At 41.4% G+C, this 20,994-nt stretch overlaps 1 long non-coding RNA gene across 1 annotated transcript in view; it reads right to left on the bottom strand.

Moving 5' to 3' along the window:
* LOC138358452 (uncharacterized) overlaps window positions 1-20,994 on the bottom strand; it is an 88,255-nt gene that overhangs the window by 5,820 nt on the left and 61,441 nt on the right. The window contains exon 2 of the long non-coding RNA XR_011225401.1: window positions 13,518-13,654. This is a non-coding gene — a long non-coding RNA (uncharacterized lncRNA). The remainder of the gene's footprint in view (window positions 1-13,517; window positions 13,655-20,994) is intronic.

Genomic DNA, 20,994 nt, shown 5'->3' with positions numbered 1-20,994 from the left:
CAAAAAGTACCTAATTTCATCCTAATAGTTTCCTACTTAGTGCTTCAAACTCGCACTATATCTTGTGCTACCCACTTCCCAAAAATATTTGCCTAGCCCATACAACTTCACCGTTGTATTCACTGTCATCATCTTATATCATGGTTGTTATGTTGAACGCAAATGTTACTACAATGTACCTAGAAATTTTTTTTTTTTTTTTTTTGAGATATATACAAGAGTTGTTACATTCTTGTACAGCCACTAGTACGCGTAGCGTTTCGGGCAGGTCCCTGGAATACGATCCCCTGCCGCGAAGAATCGTTTTTTCATCCAAGTACACATTTTACTGTTGCGTTAAACAGAGGCTACAGTTAAGGAATTGCGCCCAGTAAATCCTCCCCGGCCAGGATACGAACCCATGACATAGCGCTCGCGGAACGCCAGGCGAGTGTCTTACCACTACACCACGGAGACTACCTCAAATAATCCTCAAATTATGCTACAGTGCACCTGTTGAGACTCCTCAAACTTCTCTTCACTTAATAAACTGCCTCCCGGTTCAAGGGTGGTGTTGAACTGCCTCCTGGTTCAAGGGTGGTAGTTGTGATGTCTATCCCACTCTAGGGGTAACTTTGGATCAGTCATACAAGATGCCACATATACAGTGGATTTGTGAGTTCAGGCAGCTCATGAAGCCAAGGGCAGCAGCCCAGACACTGCAGGATGCTGTATGCAGTGCGTTTGTTCTCTTCTTGTCATCGACTAGTACATATAGCACACAGCTATATGTGTGTATATGTACATGTGTGAATAATATTTTTATCAGATTCTGCTACGTGTGTGTGTGTAAATCACGATCACGATCCTTCTGAAGATGTATTATTAAATACGAAAGTACTTATCAAAATTACTGTCTTAATACATCCTTCGTAGTCTGACAGAAATAGGCATATATTCTATATATATAATGAATATGCATTTTTACTTCATTATAATATGCAAAATACGCGAAATCCCAAATTCTACTATTTGACCAATTAATTACTAAAGTCTTAAGCCTGATGACTTAAACTAAATCAAACATATTTTATGATGGGTTCAAATATATAAAATGTTCATGAAAATATACAAATATATTTAAGAGAATTGTTTATGATGACCATACCACACATTTAGTTTGTTTATTGTTTATTTATTCTTTATTTGTCAAGTATAATAATGTTATGAATGCTATTTTGTGATATTTTTTTCTAAAGTATTTTTTAATCGTACTGTATATATTATATGCATGCATTCATAGAGTAAAATAAAGAATTGGAAGAAATTAATTAATCTGCTTTCGTTGGAATAGCATATGGTAACAAAATTAACTTCACAGACTAAAGGAAGTAGCCTATGTACCTTTATAATTATTTTTTAACAGACCCCAAAAAGGAACAAATTAACGACCTTCTTGAGGTGGCGAAGGACGAAGGATGGTGTCCTTCCTAATGCAAATCGTTTGGTCACGCTAGTTTTATGTTGTCATTGATAATACTGCGTGAAGATTAAAAGATGATGCAGAAATGCTGGCTATTTCAAGGCTAGGATTGTTTACATGACAGCGGAAGATTATCATAGAAGAAAGGAGGGGGGGGGGGGTAGAAATAGCCTAAGCTACTCTATCCCTTCGATATGTATTTTCTTGTCTTTCTTTCTGAAGTTGAATTTGATTTGATGATTTACTACCAAATACAATGTAGTAGTAAGTCTTTTTCATTGTTAGTGTGAGTTTGTTGGTTGACATCCATGAGTGGACTTTTTTTTAATTCATTATTGACAATATTATTTAGTGTGTGGGTGCTAGTGTGTGTATGTATGTTAAGATACATAAGGTAATAACTGAATAAATGCTAGGATTCGTATAGTAATGACTTATCATTTGTGAAATGCTTCAGGGTGCAAGTTCTACTCTGCTTAGGCTAGGAAGATAAGTATTTTTTTTTTTTTTTTTTTTTTTTTTTTTTTTTTTTTTTTTTAGATATATACAAGAGTTGTTACATTCTTGTACAGCCACTAGTACGCGTAGCGTTTCGGGCAGGAATACGATCCCCTACCGCGAAGAATCGTTTTTTCATCCAAGTACACATTTTACTGTTGCGTTAAACAGAGGCTACAGTTAAGGAATTGCGCCCAGTAAATCCTCCCCGGCCAGGATACGAACCCATGACATAGCGCTCGCGGAACGCTAGGCGAGTGTCTTACCACTACACCACGGAGACTACATTTGACCAACATTCTTGTCACCACGGGATGGGCGGCTCTGGCGAGAAATTTGTGGGTGCAAAATGCCTCACTAGCAGTAGGGTTGACGGGGCAAGCTAGGCGGTCCTCGGGAAAAATATGACGGGGAAGAAAATGGCTTAACAGCCGGACCAGCTGGTGGTCCTGACGAGTTATCAGGCAAAATGGTGGTCTTAGCGGGAGAGCTGACAGGAGGACGGGCTGGCCCTGGTGGAGAGTTTGTGGAGCAAGCTGGCCAGCATGGCAAAAGTGTTGACAGGCTAAGCTGTGGTCCTGGCAGGAGAGTTGACGGGGCGAGCTGGTGGGTCTGGCAGGAGAGTTAACGGGTCATTAAGCTGGCGACCCTGACAGTATAGTCAACGGGGTAAGCTAGCGGCCCTGGCAAGTGTTAACAGGGCAAGCTGGCGGCCCTGGCGGGAGAAAAGGGGCAAGCCAGTACCCTTGACAAAAGAATTGACGGGACAACCTGGCGGCCTTAGCAGGAGTTGACGGGGGCAAGCTTGAGGCAGTGACTAGGAGAGCCGACGGGACGGAACGGGAATTATCAGGGAAAAGGGCCAAGCCATTATGACTATATAGCACTTGGAAGGTGTCAGGATGTTCTCCTTGACAGGAGAACTGACGGGGCAAGCTGGCAGGGGAGATTACGGCAAACTGGCGGGAGAAATAGGGCAAGCTGGTGGCATTGACAGAATTAATGGGCCAAGCTGGTGGTATTGACAGAATTAACGGGCCAAGCTGGTGGAATTTTGACAGTTAACGGGCCAAGCTGGTGGAATTTTGACAGTTAACGGGCCAAGCTGGTGGAATTTTGACAGAGGTAACGGACCAAGTTTGAGGTATTGACAGAATTAACGGGCCAAGCTGGTGGTATTGACAGAATTAACGGGCTAAGCTGGTGGTATTGACAGAATTAACGGGCCAAGCTGGTGGTATTGACAGAATTAATGGGCCAAGCTGGCGGCCCTGACAGGGCAAATGGCGGCCCTGGAGGGAGAGTTGGCGGCAGTGATGGCTCTAGTGGGAAAGTTGACGGAGAAAATGACAGGAGAGTTGATGGGGCAATCTGGCGGCGATGACGGGAGAGACGGGGCAAGCTGGCAGCCCTAAAAGGAGTTAACGGGGCAAGCTGGCAGCCGTAAAAGGAGTTGACGGGGCAAGCTGGCAGCCGTAAAAGGAGTTGACGGGACAGCTTGCAGCCCTAGAGGGAAAGACGGGGTAAGCTAGAGGCCCTGGTAGGAGAATTTACAAGGAACGGAAATATGGCCGCCCAGGCGGGAGATTTGACGGGGCAAGTAAGTAATTATCAAAGGAAGGACCAAGCCAGGAAGGCTGTATAGCACCAGTTGACGGAGCAAGCTGGCGGCCGTGGCGGGAGAGCTGACAGTGCAAGTTCACGGCGGCCATGGTAGAAGAACTGACGGCAATCTGGTGGTTTTGACGGGGGCACAATGGCGGCCCTGGCAACTGTTGATGAAGAAGGGGAAGGGAGTCGGTAGCTAGAAAATTGACAGGACAAGCTGGCAAGCTGGTTCGAGAAACGATGGGGCAAGTGGACAGCCCTGGAGGGAGTATCGACGGGGTAAACTGGTAGCCCTGACGGGAGAGGTGACATGACGGGGCGTCGCGGCCCCCGGGCTGGGGGGCAGCTAGTTGACGCGGGAAACATGGTCGGCGACGCAAGGTAGAAAAGCGGGAAAATTAGGTACTACTTTGTGTAGACTTGAAACTGAATACTGCGGTCATTATGTTTATAATGATCGAAACAGTCACAGATTAAATTTTTAATTTCTAGGTAATTAATAACAAATATGAGGCGTAAATCTGTACTAAATTCTGCTTGTATATAAATTGTTGCACTTAATTATCTATATCAAATGACATGCCAAAATGAAATAATATGCGAGTAAAAATCATATAAAATAATATTTGTAGCAATAAAGTTTTAGCCCAAAACATTTGTTGTATCAGATTTTGAAATAGATTTTATGTAACCATTTTAAAATATTATATTTGATAGTAGCTTCCTCGAATGTATTAATCCGCGAGGCTGCGACGTCTGACCCGGGAACCGCGAATCTCGTCTTCATTCGCCGTCGTGCCTCCGAACGGACTGGTTGCTGCAGGTGAGTCTCTTGCTGTCTATACCTCTTGTTGACCTTCCGTCAATAATATTAGCATATTGTCTTATTGTGCCTTTGCTAGTGAGGCCCCCAGGATAATATTCAGCGGTTTACATATAACATAAGCAAGGGAGCAGTGAGCATAAGTGACCCTTGGTATACTGACGGTGGAGTTTTAGGCTTACAGAGTCCGTCCGACGGCGGACAACCATCAACAGTTGTATATCTCTCCGAATTTTGATATATTTGAGTGATCTTTTATAGTATTCCCTTCTGTGCACCCGGACAAATATCACTCGTAAGTACCTTGTGTTTTTGTGATTTGCCGTTTTTATATAAATAAATACGACAAAATCCTTATCTTTTCAATTAGGCTGTTGTGTCTAGCTATTCATATGTAAGGTAAAACCAATTAAGCTGTTGACATTTTTTGAAGTCATATTGGTACCTATGATAAGCCTATTTTTTTTTTTTTTTTGCAGGGATATTCCTGCGCGGGCCCTAAGTCTCTGGCTGGCCCACTAAGTGTTGCTTGTTCCAGTTTTACTTGGACGGAGTATGAGTACTTACGACTCGTATAAAGTAAGTAAGATTTTGAACCATGTGTTTAACAACTTCTGCTCTGTTGAATCTTAAGTTGAAATCTTTTGGGTTTGTAACTGCTAGCTGGTGGTCATGGCGGTCATGGCGGGAGACGGTGCAAGTTGGCGATCATGGCGGGAAACGGGGCAAGCTGGCGGTCATGGCGGGAAACGGGGCAAGCTGGCGGTCATGGCGGGAAACGGGGCAAGCTGGCGGTCATGGCGGGAAACGGGGCAAGCTGGCGGTCATGGCGGGAGACGGTGCAAGCTGGCGGTCATGGCGGGAGACGGTGCAAGCTGGCGGTCATGGCGGGAGACGGTGCAAGCTGGCGGTCATGGCGGGAAACGGGGCAAGCTGGCGGTCATGGCGGGAAACGGGGCAAGCTGGCGGTGCTGGCGGGAAACGGGGCAAGCTGGCGGTGCTGGCGGGAAACGGGGCAAGCTGGCGGTCATGGCGGGAAACGGGGCAAGCTGGCGGTCATGGCGGGAAACGGGGCAAGCTGGCGGTCATGGCGGGAAACGGGGCAAGCTGGCGGTCATGGCGGGAAACGGGGCAAGCTGGCGGTCATGGCGGGAAACGGGGCAAGCTGGCGGTCATGGCGGGAAACGGGGCAAGCTGGCGGTCATGGCGGGAAACGGGGCAAGCTGGCGGTCATGGCGGGAAACGGGGCAAGCTGGCGGCCATGGCGGGAAACGGGGCAAGCTGGCGGCCATGGCGGGAAACGGGGCAAGCTGGCGGCCATGGCGGGAAACGGGGCAAGCTGGCGGCCATGGCGGGAAACGGGGCAAGCTGGCGGTCATGGCGGGAGACGGTGCAAGCTGGCGATCATGGCGGGAAACGGGGCAAGCTGGCGGTCATGGCGGGAAACGGGGCAATTGCTGGCGGTCATGGCGGGAAACGGGGCAAGCTGGTGGCTGTGACAAGAGAATGGCTGGGCAAGCTGGCGGCCGTAAAGGAGTTGGTGGGGCTAGCTGGCGGCGCTAAAAGGTGTTGACGGATCAAACTGGCGACCGTGACGGGAGAGTTGATGGGCCATTAAGGTCTCGGCGGCCATGGTGGAAGAGTTGACAGCAAACTGGTGGCTTTGGGCGGGAAAGTTGACGGGGCAAAATGGAGGCCCTGGCAAGTGTTGACGAGGAAGGGGATGGAGCCGGTAGAAAGTTGACGGGACAAGTTGGCGGGCTGGGTAGAGAGAGGACGGGGCAAGCGGACGGCCCTGGAAGGAATATCGACAGGGTAAACTGGTAGCCCTGACAGGAGAGATGACGGACATGACGGGGCGTCTCGACTCGGGCTGGGGGGCAGTTGACGCGGGAAACAGTGTGCGACGCAAGGCAGAAAGAGCAGGAAAATGAAGAACTACTTTTTGTTGAGTTGAAACTGACTACTGCGAACATTATGTTTATAATTATCAAAAGTCATAGGTAATTAAGAACCAATATGAGGCACGAAACTGCTAAATTTTGTTTTTATGAAATTTCTTGCAGTTAATAACACTCAGACACACAGACACACACACAAGAGACAGACACACACGCAAGAGACAGACACACACGCGCAAGAGACAGACACACACGCGCAAGAGACAGACACACACGCGCAAGAGACAGACACACACGCGCAAGAGACAGACACACACGCGCAAGAGACAGACACACACGCGCAAGAGACAGACACACACGCGCAAGAGACAGACACACACGCGCAAGAGACAGACACACACGCGCAAGAGACAGACACACACGCGCAAGAGACAGACACACACGCGCAAGAGACAGACACACGCGCGCAAGAGACAGACACACGCGCGCAAGAGACAGACACACGCGCGCAAGAGACAGACACACGCGCGCAAGAGACAGACACACGCGCGCAAGAGACAGACACACGAGCGCAAGAGACAGACACACGCGCGCAAGAGACAGACACACGCGCGCAAGAGACAGACACACGCGCGCAAGAGACAGACACGCGCGCAAGAGACAGACACGCGCGCAAGAGACAGACACACGCGCGCAAGAGACAGACACACGCGCGCAAGAGACAGACACACGCGCGCAAGAGACAGACACACGCGCGCAAGAGACAGACACACGCGCGCAAGAGACAGACACACGCGCGCAAGAGACAGACACACGCGCGCAAGAGACAGACACACGCGCGCAAGAGACAGACACACGCGCGCAAGAGACAGACACACGCGCGCAAGAGACAGACACACGCGCGCAAGAGACAGACACACGCGCGCAAGAGACAGACACACGCGCGCAAGAGACAGACACACGCGCGCAAGAGACAGACACACGCGCGCAAGAGACAGACACACGCGCGCAAGAGACAGACACACGCGCGCAAGAGACAGACACACGCGCGCAAGAGACAGACACACGCGCGCAAGAGACAGACACACGCGCGCAAGAGACAGACACACGCGCGCAAGAGACAGACACACGCGCGCAAGAGACAGACACACGCGCGCAAGAGACAGACACACGCGCGCAAGAGACAGACACACGCGCGCAAGAGACAGACACACGCGCGCAAGAGACAGACACACGCGCGCAAGAGACAGACACACGCGCGCAAGAGACAGACACACACGCAGAGTCGTGGTCAGGTTGTGGGGACGACAGCCGGAGTCCTGACGGTCTCCAGGTCAAGCCCATTATTATTTTAGTGCTGGGGAGACGGGACACCACGAGCGTAGCTTTCATCCTGTAACTACACTTAGGTAATTACACTTAGGTAATTACACACAGACATAAGAGACAGACAGACAGGGATAGACAGACAAAGACAGACAGACGGATAGAGACAGACACAGACAGGGATAGAGACAGACACAGACAGGGATAGAGACAGACAGTCAGACAGACACAGACAGACAGACACATACTGAAACAGACAGACACAGACAGAAACACATAAAACAGACACATAAACAAACACGGGGGCAGACAGACAGAAACAGACACAGAGACAGACAGAAACAGACAGAGACAGACACAGAGGCAGACACAGAAACAGACACGGACAGAGGCAGACACATAGACAGACGGACAGAGATAGAGCCAGACACACACAGACACATAGGTGAGTACACAGACAGACAGGGAGAGACAGACACAGGCAGACACGGACACGGACAGACACGCAGACAGACTCAGAGACAGAGAGACACTCAGAGACAGACATAAACAGACACAGACAGAAACAGACACAGACAGACACAGACACAGACAGACACAGAGACAAATTCAGACAGACACAGACTCAGAGACAGACACAGACAGACTCAGAGACAGACACACACAGACACATAGGTGAGTACAAATAGGTGAGTACAGAGACAGACAGAGGCTGACACAAAGGTAGACAGACAGACACAGAGGCTGACACACAGACACACAGACAGACACACAGACAGACACACAGACAGACACACAGACAGACACACAGACAGACAGACACACAGACACACACATACAGACACACACATACAGACACACTCACAGACAGACACAGAGACAGACACAGACAAACTCAGAGACTGACACAGAGGCACACACAGACACTTGGGACCAAAGAGCCAGAGCTCAACCCCCGCAAGCACAAATAGGTGAGCACACAGAGACAGACACATACAGACACACGGACATAGACACAGACAGACTGATACAGAGACAGACACACACAGACAGACACAGACATAGACAGACGGACACTAGCAGCCACAGACAGTTAGTTAGTTTAGTTCATTTATTATGCACCCCATACCCATCTTGTGGGCGGTAGTGGAAAGGGTTACAGAGGCACATAATGGGCTCAGGGACTGAACCCCACAATTAATTTAGCTAAGCAAGTTACAATCTTGATGAGCTAGTTACAAAATTCAATATAAGTCATCACATCAACAATGGGTTCGAGATCGACCTCAAGTACAGGTTCTAAATTAAGCAACTAACATATGTGGAGAGCTAGTGTCAAAATTTATATGTTTGTCCTGCACACCGCCCCCCATCCAGTGGGCAGCGGTGGATAGGTTACAATCACTTAGTTACTACCTACAGTTAGCAAACTGGGGATATTTGGCTAAAATTTCTGGTAGCAGATCATTTTGAATGAAATATTGACACATCGCTGGAACATTGGTTATAGAATTGTCTCTAAATTCACGTATCTTTTCGCACTCCATCACATAGTGACGGAGGGTGTGCGAATAATTTGCCACAGACAGACACATAAGGGGCCTGACGGCTGAGTGTATAGCACTCGGATTCATAGTCCTAAGGGTCCTGGTTCGATCCCCGGAGGATACCTTGAGGTGCTTCCGAAGCTTAGCGTCCCCGCGGCATGGTCGTCGACCCGGCAGGAGGCGGAAACGAATGGGCAGTTTCTTTCACCCAGATGCCCTGTTCACCTAGCAGTAAATAGGTATCTGGGAGTTAGACACCTGCTACAAGCTACTTCCTGGGTATGTGTGGGGGGAGGGGAAATAATCAGTTGATTGATTGACAGTTAAGAGGCGCGGCCAAAGAGCCAGAGCACGACTCCCGCAAGCACAACTAGGTTAATACACACTCTCTTCTAGAAAGTGATGTGGCGGAGGCTGACTCCATACACAGTTTCATATGTAGATATGATAGAGCTCGAGAAGTTCAGGAATCTGAACACCAGTAGATTGACGGTAGAGAGGCAGGACCAAAAGCTAAAACCCTTCAAACAACTTGGTGAGTGCACACTGTCTGTGTCTGTCAGACAGACAAACATACACAGACTCAGACATACAAAGATAGACACAGGCAGACATAAATACAGACACCGATCCTATCTTAGTGATAGAGCGCCTTAGCGCCTTCTTAAGTGATTGTGGTATACAGTATCTGAAAACCTGAACCCGACCAATGCCAGTACTTAAAATAACTCTTTCAGTGCCTGAGCCTAACCTAACTTAATCTAACTTTGTCTAAGGTGCTGTCTCTGCCTTACCATTTACCTAATGTTCTCTCATTCATATAATTTCCTAAATAATCAGTCAAGTCTCCATGCACTTATGCAAGCATCTACCTCAGTTTCATTGTAAAATTTTACTCTTAAATCTAATCTTACCCTATTCCATTTATATTTTAAATTTAATTGTATTGATCTATGTCATTTATTGAAATCAATTATTGATCTCATTTTGTTCGTTTAATTAAGTTCATACTAATTATAGGTTAAAACTAAGCTAAATAAAATTTATTATCTTTAAGATTATTTTACTTTACAATTATCATTTGTCAATTTTTTTTTTATATATTCATCTTGACAGTCTCTACTGATTTTTTGTTCTTTCCACCAAACTTGTGTATCCTCCAAGGCTATCTAGTGACCTTTATTCTACCTCTAATTGTTTCAATTCTTTTGTTTACTTGCATTTATTGTTGTGTTTTGCCATAATTATTCTCTAATTTTAGCAGACTCAATACTTTGTAAGCTCTTATTATATTATATTGTTGTGTTTTGCTATAATTACTTTCTATTTTACAGTAGATTTAGTTTTCATCTGTTCCTGTAATTGCTTATCTTATTGTATCGTGACATTATCTTATCTATATGCTTATTGATATTGATCCTGATCGAAATCTTCTGTCCCATATCCACACAAATCAGCACATTGATCATCATTATTGCAGGTATTACACAGCAAATCTTGCAAAAAACAAACTCCTAAATAGCACCTGCTTATCAGTTTACAACCAAAATGTTAGGTCACTTGGTAAACATTTTGATGATATAAATGCACTACTTACAGCACTAGGTACTAAATTATCTTTCATCATTTTAACAGAAACTTGGCTAAGTAATGACTATACCCAACTCTTCAATTTAGCTGGTTATAAAGCCATTCATAACTGCAGGCCTAATAAAAAAGGTGGAGGTACAGCAATATATTACAAAGATACCTTCATTTGCAATAGTGTCATTAGTGATAGAGACGACTATTGTGAATATACCTTTGCCAAGTTCTCCAGTAAATCCCTTAAATCCTCCCTGATAATCGGTGCCATCTATAGATTTCCTAATACCAACATAGCTTTATTCTCTGACAATGTAAGGAATCTTATCATAAATAACAATCTCAACAAAAATCACATCATTCTGGGAGGTGATTTCAATATTGACCTGGGTCTTCAAAACAACCCTCAAGTTGACTATTTCCGTAACAGCATGCACTCCTGTATGCTAATCCCCACAATCACCAAGCCCACCCGAGTCACTCAAACATCTGCCACTACCCTGGATCACCTATGGACTAATATAACAGCTCCCCTTACATCTGGGGTAATTTATGACAGAACTGACCACTATCCTACTTTCCTCATAGCAAACATTGACACATCACCACCTGAAACCAAAAAACTTTCATTCAGGCTACATAGTGAATCAGCTTTAGGCAATCTCTCTAATGCACTTCACAATATTAACTGGGAATCTGAATTTAATAATTCACAGGATATAAACTCATCAACTAACCTCTTTCTCTCCAAAACTCTAAGCCTCTACAACACTCACTGTCCCCTCCTTACCAAACAAGTAACTGATAAAAGAAAAAATAACCCGTGGCTCACAAGTGGCATAATAAAGAAAGTTTTTTGGTTTCTGGTGGTGATGTGTCAATGTTTTCTATGAGGAAAGTAGGATAGTGGTCAGTTGTTCTGTCATAAATTACCCCAGATGTAAGGGGAGCTGTTATATTAGTCCATAGGTGATCCAGGGTAGTGGCAGATGTTTGAGTGACTCGGGTGGGCTTGGTGATTGTGGGGATTAGCATACAGGAGTGCATGCTGTTACGGAAATAGTCAACTTGAGGGTTGTTTTGAAGACCCAGGTCAATATTGAAATCACCTCCCAGAATGATGTGATTTTTGTTGAGATTGTTATTTATGATAAGATTCCTTACATTGTCAGAGAATAAAGCTATGTTGGTATTAGGAAATCTATAGATGGCACCGATTATCAGGGAGGATTTAAGGGATTTACTGGAGAACTTGGCAAAGGTATATTCACAATAGTCGTCTCTATCACTAATGACACTATTGCAAATGAAGGTATCTTTGTAATATATTGCTGTACCTCCACCTTTTTTGTTAGGCCTGCAGTTATGAATGGCTTTATAACCAGCTAAATTGTAGAGTTGGGTATAGTCATTACTTATCCAAGTTTCTGTAAAATGATGAAAGATAATTTAGTACCTAGTGCTGTAAGTAGTGCATTTATATCATCAAAATGTTTGCCAAGTGACCTAACATTTTGATTGTAAACTGATAAGCAGGTGCTATTTAGGAGTTTGTTTTTTGCAAGATTTGCTGTGTAATACCTGCAATAATGATGATCAATGTGCTGATTAGTGTGGATATGGGACAGAAGATTTCGATCAGGATCAATATCAGTAAGCATATAGATAAGAATGTCACGATACAATAAGATAAGCAATTACAGGAACAGATGAAAACTAAATCTGCTGTAAAATAGAAAGTAATTATAGCAAAACACAACAATATAATAATATAACAATACAATAAGAGCTTACAAAGTATTGAGTCTGCTAAAATTAGAGAATAATTATGGCAAAACACAACAATAAATGCAAGTAAGCAAAAGAATTGAAACAATTAGAGGTAGAATTAAGGTCACTAGATAGCCATGGAGGATACACAAGTTTGGTGGAGAGAACAAAAAATCAGTAGAGACTGTCAAGATGAATATATAAAAAAATTTGACAAATGATAATTGTAAAGTAAAATAATCTTAAAGATAATAAATTTTATTTAGCTTAGTTTTAACCTATAATTAGTATGAACTTAATTAAAAGAACAAAAATGAGATCAATAATTGATTTCAATAAATGACATAGATCAATACAAATAAATTTAAAATATAAATGGAATAGGGTAAGATTAGATTTAAGAGTAAAATTTTACAATGAAACTGAGGTAGATGCTTGCATAAGTGCATGGAGACTTGACTGATTATTTAGGAAATTATATGAATGAGAGAACATTAGGTAAATGGTAAGGCAGAGACAGCACCTTAGACAAAGTTAGATTAAGTTAGGTTAGGCTCAGGCACTGAAAGAGTTATTTTAAGTACTGGCATTGGTCGGGTTCAGGTTTTCAGATATACCACAATCACTTAAGAAGGCCAGGAGTTGTTGGTCACATTTTATTTCATATCTTTTTCCTGTACTTTCCTTCTTCGCAAAAATCGTACCATTAATAGTGTAGCACTGCTTGATAAGACCAGGGTTTTGTTTGCGAATTTGACGCAGCCTGAAGAGGAGGGATCCACGCTGCTTTGTAAGACACTCATTTATATAGAGGTTGGTTTTTTGCTTAGCAGCTGATTGTATGAGGTCAAACTTCGCAGAGGGATTTGCAAGTTTGATGAGCATTCTCCTACTGTTACGGGGATTGTTTTTATCTATCCTAATAGCCGATTTGATTTGAACATTGACACTGATCTTTGAATTAATTAGGGTGTGGGCTATGTTACAGCAATTCTCACCTTGTTGTTCATCAGGTAGATCAGTAGAGCTAATTATCAGGGAGTCATGAAGTTGTTGTTGCTCTTGGTCGTCTTCGGAAGCCGCTTGGTGAATCTGAAGGAGATTGATCTGTTTTTCCAGCTTTTGAAGGAGGTCACTGAAATGAAAATGATGAGGAAAATGATGGAAAGTTTCTTGGCATATTCCTTGACAAGAGACTCAACTTCAGTACCCACATACAACACATAACTTAGAAAGTCTCTAAAACAGTTGGTATACTCTCCAAAATCAGATATTATGTTCCTAACTCTGCTCTCATCTCTCTATATTATGCACTAATCTATCCCTATCTCAACTATGGTATCTGTGCATGGGGTTCAACCACTGAAAACCACCTCAAGTCCATCATCACTCAGCAAAAATCTGCTATCAGAATAATATCAAATTCTGCTTTCAGACAACACACAGCCCCCTTGTTTAACTCCCTAAACATGCTAAACATAATCTCACTCCACAAATTCTCTTGTGTCAACTACATTTACAAAACCCTGTTCTTAAATGCAAATCCTTGTCTGAAACTCTTCCTGGACAGATGTAATAGGACCCATTATCACCATACCAGAAATAAATATTTCTTTGATATCCCCAGAGTTAAACTTAATCTGTGTAAACACTCTATGCAAATAAAGGGACCCAGTTTATGGAACTCACTCCCTACTGAATTGAAAAGCTGTCCAACTTTTACATCATTCAAAATCAATACTAAAAAGTACCTAATTTCATCTTCATAGTTTTTCACTTTTTGCCTTAAAATTGCACTGTATCAATTGCTACCCAATCTCCCAACCTTTATGTTCCCAATTTGAACATCTTTACCATTGTGATCATTGCTGTTTTCTTATATGTGCTGCCAATCTGTTGTATGGTGTTTATAAATCTTGTTTATCTGTATCTTTTGCTACCCAGTCTCCCAATCTTTATGTACCCATTCTGAACATCTTTACCATTGTGATCATTGCTGTCTTATATGTGCTGTCAATCTGCTGTATGGTGTCTATTAATCTTGTTTAAATTACTAATCAAGCTGTCAATGTAATCAATCAGAGCTTTAATATAACAATGTGTTTTAATATACTTACTTATCTCTCTCATCTCATTTTTCTCTTGTAATGTATCTTTATCATTTATCAATTCTGATTGAAATTACCTACTTAAAATTATCTGCTAGATTAAGGACCTGCCCGAAACGCTGCGCGTACTAGTGGCTTTACAAGAATGTAAATACTGTACTATCCAATGTATTCTCACAAACCCAATGTACCTTCTTGTATATATATAAATAAATAGAGTGCCACAGGGCAGCATCCTAGGACCTCTCCTATTTCTTATATACATCAATGATTTGCCTAATGTGTCACATTCTTAAACATATACTAGTTGTGGATAGTACTACCTTCATTAACTCAGACCCCAACCCTAACACGCTAAATAATGTTGTAAATAACGAATTAAAAAAGGTCCACTTAAGGATGTTAACCAACACACTCAGACTAAACGTCGAAAAGACTATGATGGCCAACGATAAAAGTTGATAAACGATAAGGATATTCTCATGTTAAGAAGTAACTTGATATTTTCATATTTATTTTTATATAATCATTTTAAATTTATCCTATTTGACTTGATTTTGTTAGGTTCCCTGTGTGTAACAACACTTGGGTAATTACATGCACAGACGGATACTCGTCCTGCTGTGGGAATCAAACCCAGACCATTTAGGTCTTGAACTCACTGGATGGCCCATGAGGAAAATTGTTAAACAGTAAAGGGGCATTCTCATGTTTGTAAGGAGTGTAATTGCATATTTTCCTCTTTACTGCTAAGTGTGTGAAGGCAATGCTTGCAGTCAACACGCCCAAATAATTGTCGTTCATGCCATGGGAAATCAAACCCAGGCTATTTCATTATTATTTCCCCCCCCCTTTCCCCCCCACCCCCTCAAACCTTTGTAATCAAAATTTCTTTATTCATTTTGTTTTTGCTCGAAACACTTTGCATAATAGTGGCTTCATAGATTGTGTAACTCCTGTCCTTACAATTTGTACATTACTCCTTTGTTCTTTGTACACACATTCTTTTGAATAAAAATTTTAAATTGTAAATTTTGACTGTGAACTGACTCGACAGCCCATGTTGTAAGTTTAAAATTTTGGGTATTCTCCATTTTTAAAGAGTTATTTCATATTTACCTCAAGAATGTGAATGTACCTCAATGTACAAGAATGTAATGTAACCTATTTGCCGCTGGATGTATGAAGGCACTGTGTGAAAATCAACATGCACAAATAAATGTCAATCCAGCCATTGGAATCAAACCCAGGCCATCTCGAATGTGAACTGACTTGACTGCCCATAATGTATCAAGGGTATCCTCAGTTTTTAGAAGTAAACATTGAGGGTATTCTCAGGTTCTAAGAAGTAATTTCATACATATACTATACCTATTTGCAGCTAGGTATATGTATGCACTATATGAAAGTCAACATGCCCAAATAAATGTCTGTCCTGCCATGGGAATGAAACCCAGGCCATTTCAGTTGTGGACTGATTCGGTGGCCCATGATAAAAAAATTGAAATAAAAAGGATATTCTCATGTTAAGGAGTAATATAGTAATTAATTAAGGAGTAATTGTTTCTCCCCAAAACACTATTCGTGTTAGTGGCTTTACATGGCCATCGCAGATGTGAAATGATTTTATATCCAATAATGTATCAAGAGTATCCTCAGTTTTTATTTAAGTGTCCTGTATACTTATTTACTGCTATGTATTCAGAGGAATCTTTGAAAGGAAACAAGTGCCTGAATAAGTGAATAAGTGTCGGTCGTGCCATGGAAATCAGACACAAACTTATTCGGATTGGTCAGTTTTACTATCATGCAGGTACAGTAAAAAGATTCAGACTGACTTGACAGCCGAGGGTGAAAATTTTTAAGCATTTGAAGGTATTCTCAGGTTCTAAGAAATAATTTCATATATACCTATTTGCAGTTAGGAGTATATAGGCACTGAGGGAAAGTTAATGTCCCTAAATTAATGTCTGTGCTGCCAGGGAAATCAAACCCAGGATATTTCAGTGGTGATCCGATTCAGTGACTCATGATAACAAAAAATTTAACAATGAGGATATTCTCAAGTATTTTAAAAGGTAATTTCATATTTATTTAATAATTTTAAATTTATACCATTTTACTTGCATTTCATTCTCTAGAGTTTTCTTAGCTATGCATGTAATTTATAATTTTTATTATAAATTATAATTATAATTTACACTTATACTTTTATTAATAAAGTAATTGTAATATTATAATTCAGATTCAGATTCAGATGTTTATTCAGGTAAGGTATATACATACAAGTGATGTTACATTAATGGATTGATATATAGATAGAGCTAGTACATACAATGCCTAAAGCCACTATTACGCAATGCGTTTCGGGCATAATATAACACTTATAATTTTCTTTTCTGTTTATTTACTCAGTAATTTGTCTTTAATTGGTGCATTAATTTTTGTTTTTACCTGTCAATCCTTCTGCATGATACAGTACGAGCATTTCACTTTTGGGGGAATATGATTCAAATTGATAACCTAGCAATCATTGTGAATCCCAAAGTAACATTTAGTGCGTGGTTTAGGGTTCCACAGAGCGTCTAAGCAGAGCTTCGGCGGACGATTAACCCTGGACCAGCCCATAGTCGCAGACCTCAACGTGGTGGGCTGGTGAACATGGAAAATCACATTATTGTAATGGTATTCCATGGCCAACTTGCGACTACATATTAACTAATTTTGTTGAACATAAAATATCACATTATTGTAATGGTACTCCATGGCCAACTTATGACTATTAGTTACCTGATTTTGTCAGTTTCTTTGAACCTAAAAATCCTTGTACTATAAGTCTGTATTTACTATGATGTTTACGGTTCACATATATTATTGTAAATATGAAATGTTGAGCTGGTTATGGTTCTGGTTCTCTTTATTTATTGGTTCTCTATATTTATTGGTATACTGCATTTACAACTTTTGAACTTTTACTAAACATTGTCAAAGTTTGTATTACTGTATGTAATTATGTTTATTTAATATTTGCAGCTGAAGCCGTTTTGCAATTAAGGTATTTAATTTGTTGTTGCATTCATTACAGAAATGTGAACTTTACATGTGCTCCTTTAATTAATGGCTTGTGTGTATTAAAGCAAACTGCCCAAGATGTAAATTTTTAAACATTGAGGGCGTTTTGTTTACATCAATACTTTCATATTACTGCTACCTGTACAGAGACATCCAGTGAAAGTAAACATTCCTGGTTAAGTGCCATGGGAATCAAACCCAGACTCTCTTGGTTTTGGACTAACTTGATGGTTGAGAAAGTTAATTTTTAAACATTGAGGATTTCCTCGGGTTCTAAGGAGTAATTTAATATTGACCTACTTGTTGCTAAGTATACGTAGGCACTTGGAGAAAGTAAGCATGCCTGATTAAGTCTGTCCAGCCATGGGAATCAAACCCAGGGGAATTTGGTTGTAAATTGATTAGATGGCCCAATGATGAAAATTGGTAAACAATGAGGGCATTCTCCAAGTTTTAGGTAGTAACCTAATATTTATCTATTTATTGCTAAATGTATATAGGCCCCGATTGAAAGGTAGTGTGCCCGAATAAATGTATGTCCTGCCATGGGAGTCAAACCAAGGCTATTTTGGTTGTGAACTGACACAAATGCCCATATCCTCAATTGTTGAAACTTGAGGATACTCTCGGGTTTTATTGAGTAATTTCATATTTACCTATTTGCTGCGAAGTGTATCAAGGCACTGAGTAAAGGTTAATGTGCCTGAATTAATGTCGTGTACTGCCATGGCAATCAAACCCATGCCATTTAGGTTGTGAACCAATTTATTGGCCAATGATGTATCGAGGGTATTCTCAGAGTTTTAGGAGTACAGTACTTCCATGTACCATATACCTGTTTACTGCTAGGTATTCACAGGAAACAATTCTGTCCTGCCAAGTGAATCAAACTCAGGCATTTTTGTAATGCCTGAATTAATGTCTTATACTGCCTTGGGAATCAAACCCATATCATTTTGGATGTGAACTGATTTAATGGCTCTTGATGTATCGAGGGTATTCTCAGTTTTTAGTAGTACAGTACTTGCATGTATACCCGTTTACTGCGAGGTATTCACAGGATACAAGTGTCCGTTCTGCCATGGGAATCAAACTCGGGCATTGCTGCTTGTGAGCCAAATTACTGTGCTACAGGAATTAATGTGTCAACTAGGTTTGGTAAAACTTAGCTTTTGAATCTCTTGACATTTTACAAACTGGTTTTAAAGTTTTGACTGGCTGGTTGGGTTTAAGCTTTTTACAAACCCATAATGCCTGAATTAATTTCTTATGCTGCCATGGGAATCAAACCCATGCCATTTTGGATGTGAACTGATTTAATGGCCCTATCAAGGGTATTCCGAGTTTTTTAGGAGTACGGTACTTCCATGTATACCTGTTTACTGCTAGGTATTTACAGGAAACATGTATCTGTCCTGCCATGGAAATTAAACCCCAGGCATTGCTGCTTGTGAACCAAATTACTGTACTACAGGATTCAATGTGCCAACTAGGTTTGGTAATAAAGCTTAGCTTTTGAATCTCTGACATTTTACCCACTGGTTTTAAGGTTCTGACTTTGACTGGTTGGGTTTAAGCTTTTTTGCTTCAATAATATCTTGTTGGAGCTAATAATTTTAATTGGCCTGCAGTTTTTTTTTATGCAGTGCCATGTGATGCTTCACTATTTTGAGTGAGACATGGTTTTCCCATTGTCTCCTGGTTTTAACTTGCAAGGGCTTGGACACAAGCACCTTCTCACTATTGGGACATCATTTTAGAGAACTAAATTTGTTTGCTCCCTCATGACTTACATCCTATATTGTGAAAAGTTATCACAATAGTTCAAGCTTTATGCTTATAACCTTGTCGTTGACAAGAAGCCTTTCTATATGGAGGCACATTCTTATTTTTATTTTATTATTTTTAGTTTACATTATTTTATATGCATGTGTTTTCCTTGGATTATCTTGGTTATCCATGTCTGGCACTTATTACTTTCTTTACTGTTTATTTAACCATTAATTTATTTTAAGTTTTGCATTAATTTTTATTTTCACCAACCCCGTCACTCCTTGCGGGTGGCCGTCAGCATATCGCCTTCGGGTGAGCATGATTCACGGTGATAACCTAGCTATCATCGGGAATCCCAAAGTAACCTTCGGTGCGTGGTTTAAGGTTCCACATAACGTCGAATTAGTGTTTTCGACGGACTATTAACCCTGGTCTGGCCCAATAGTCGCAGACCTCATCGTGGTGGGCCGGTGAACATGGAATATCACATTGTTGTTAGGGTATTCCATGGCCAACTTCGACTGTTAGTTAGCTATTTTTGTCGAGCATGGAATATCACATTACTGTACGTATTCCATGGCCAACTTATGACTATTAGTTAGCTAATTTTATCAATGTTTTATACGTATAAAAATTTTTGTAATGTATCGCAATACTTACTATACATTAATATAATGTTTAACAGAAATTGTTGTTAAATATGAAACGTTGAGATTGTTTACTGTTGTATAAATTTATTACTTTTGCACTTTTACTGAACATTGCCAAAGTTTGTATGATATGTGTAGGAATCTTTCTTTACCTTTGTAAATATTATATTTATTTATTATTTGCAGCTGAAATTTGTTTTGTAATTAAGATATTATTTTGTTGCATTCATTACTGAAATGTCAATTTTTACATGTGCTCCTTTAATTGGTTGTGTGTGTATTAAAACAAACTGGTCAAGTTGTAAATTTTTAAACATTGAGGGCATTTTGTTTTTTTACATAAAAAATTTCATCTTACTGCTAGGTGTACACAGGCATCCAGTGAAAGTAAACATGCCTGATTAAGTGCCTATCCTGCCATGGGAATCAAACCCATGTTCTTTCAGTTTTGAACTGACTTGATGGCTGGGAATGATAATTTTTAAACATTCCGGGTACTCTCAGATTCTAACGAGTAATTTCATTCTGACATTTTTGCTGCTAGGTATACATAGGCACTGAGTGAAAGTAAACGTGCCCGATTAAGTGTTTGTCCAGCCGTGGGAATCAAACCTAGACCAGTTTGGTTGTGAACTGACTTGATGGCCCATGATGAAAATTGTTAGGCAATGAGGGTATTTCCCAGATTTTAGGGAGTAACTTCATATTCATCTATTTACTGGTAAATGTATATAGGCACCGAGTGAAAGGTAGTGTGCCCGAATAAATATCTGTCCTGCCATGGGAGTCAAACCCAGGCTATTTCGGTTGAGAACCGACACAAATGCCCATATCCTCAATTGTTGAAACTTGAGGATATGCTCGGGTTTTAT

Source organism: Procambarus clarkii, chromosome 83 (assembly GCF_040958095.1).
Source record: "Procambarus clarkii isolate CNS0578487 chromosome 83, FALCON_Pclarkii_2.0, whole genome shotgun sequence".
NCBI lineage: Eukaryota > Metazoa > Arthropoda > Malacostraca > Decapoda > Cambaridae > Procambarus > Procambarus clarkii.
Note: the sequence above shows the minus strand (reverse complement) of the source record. Positions and strands in the feature narration are given on the sequence as shown.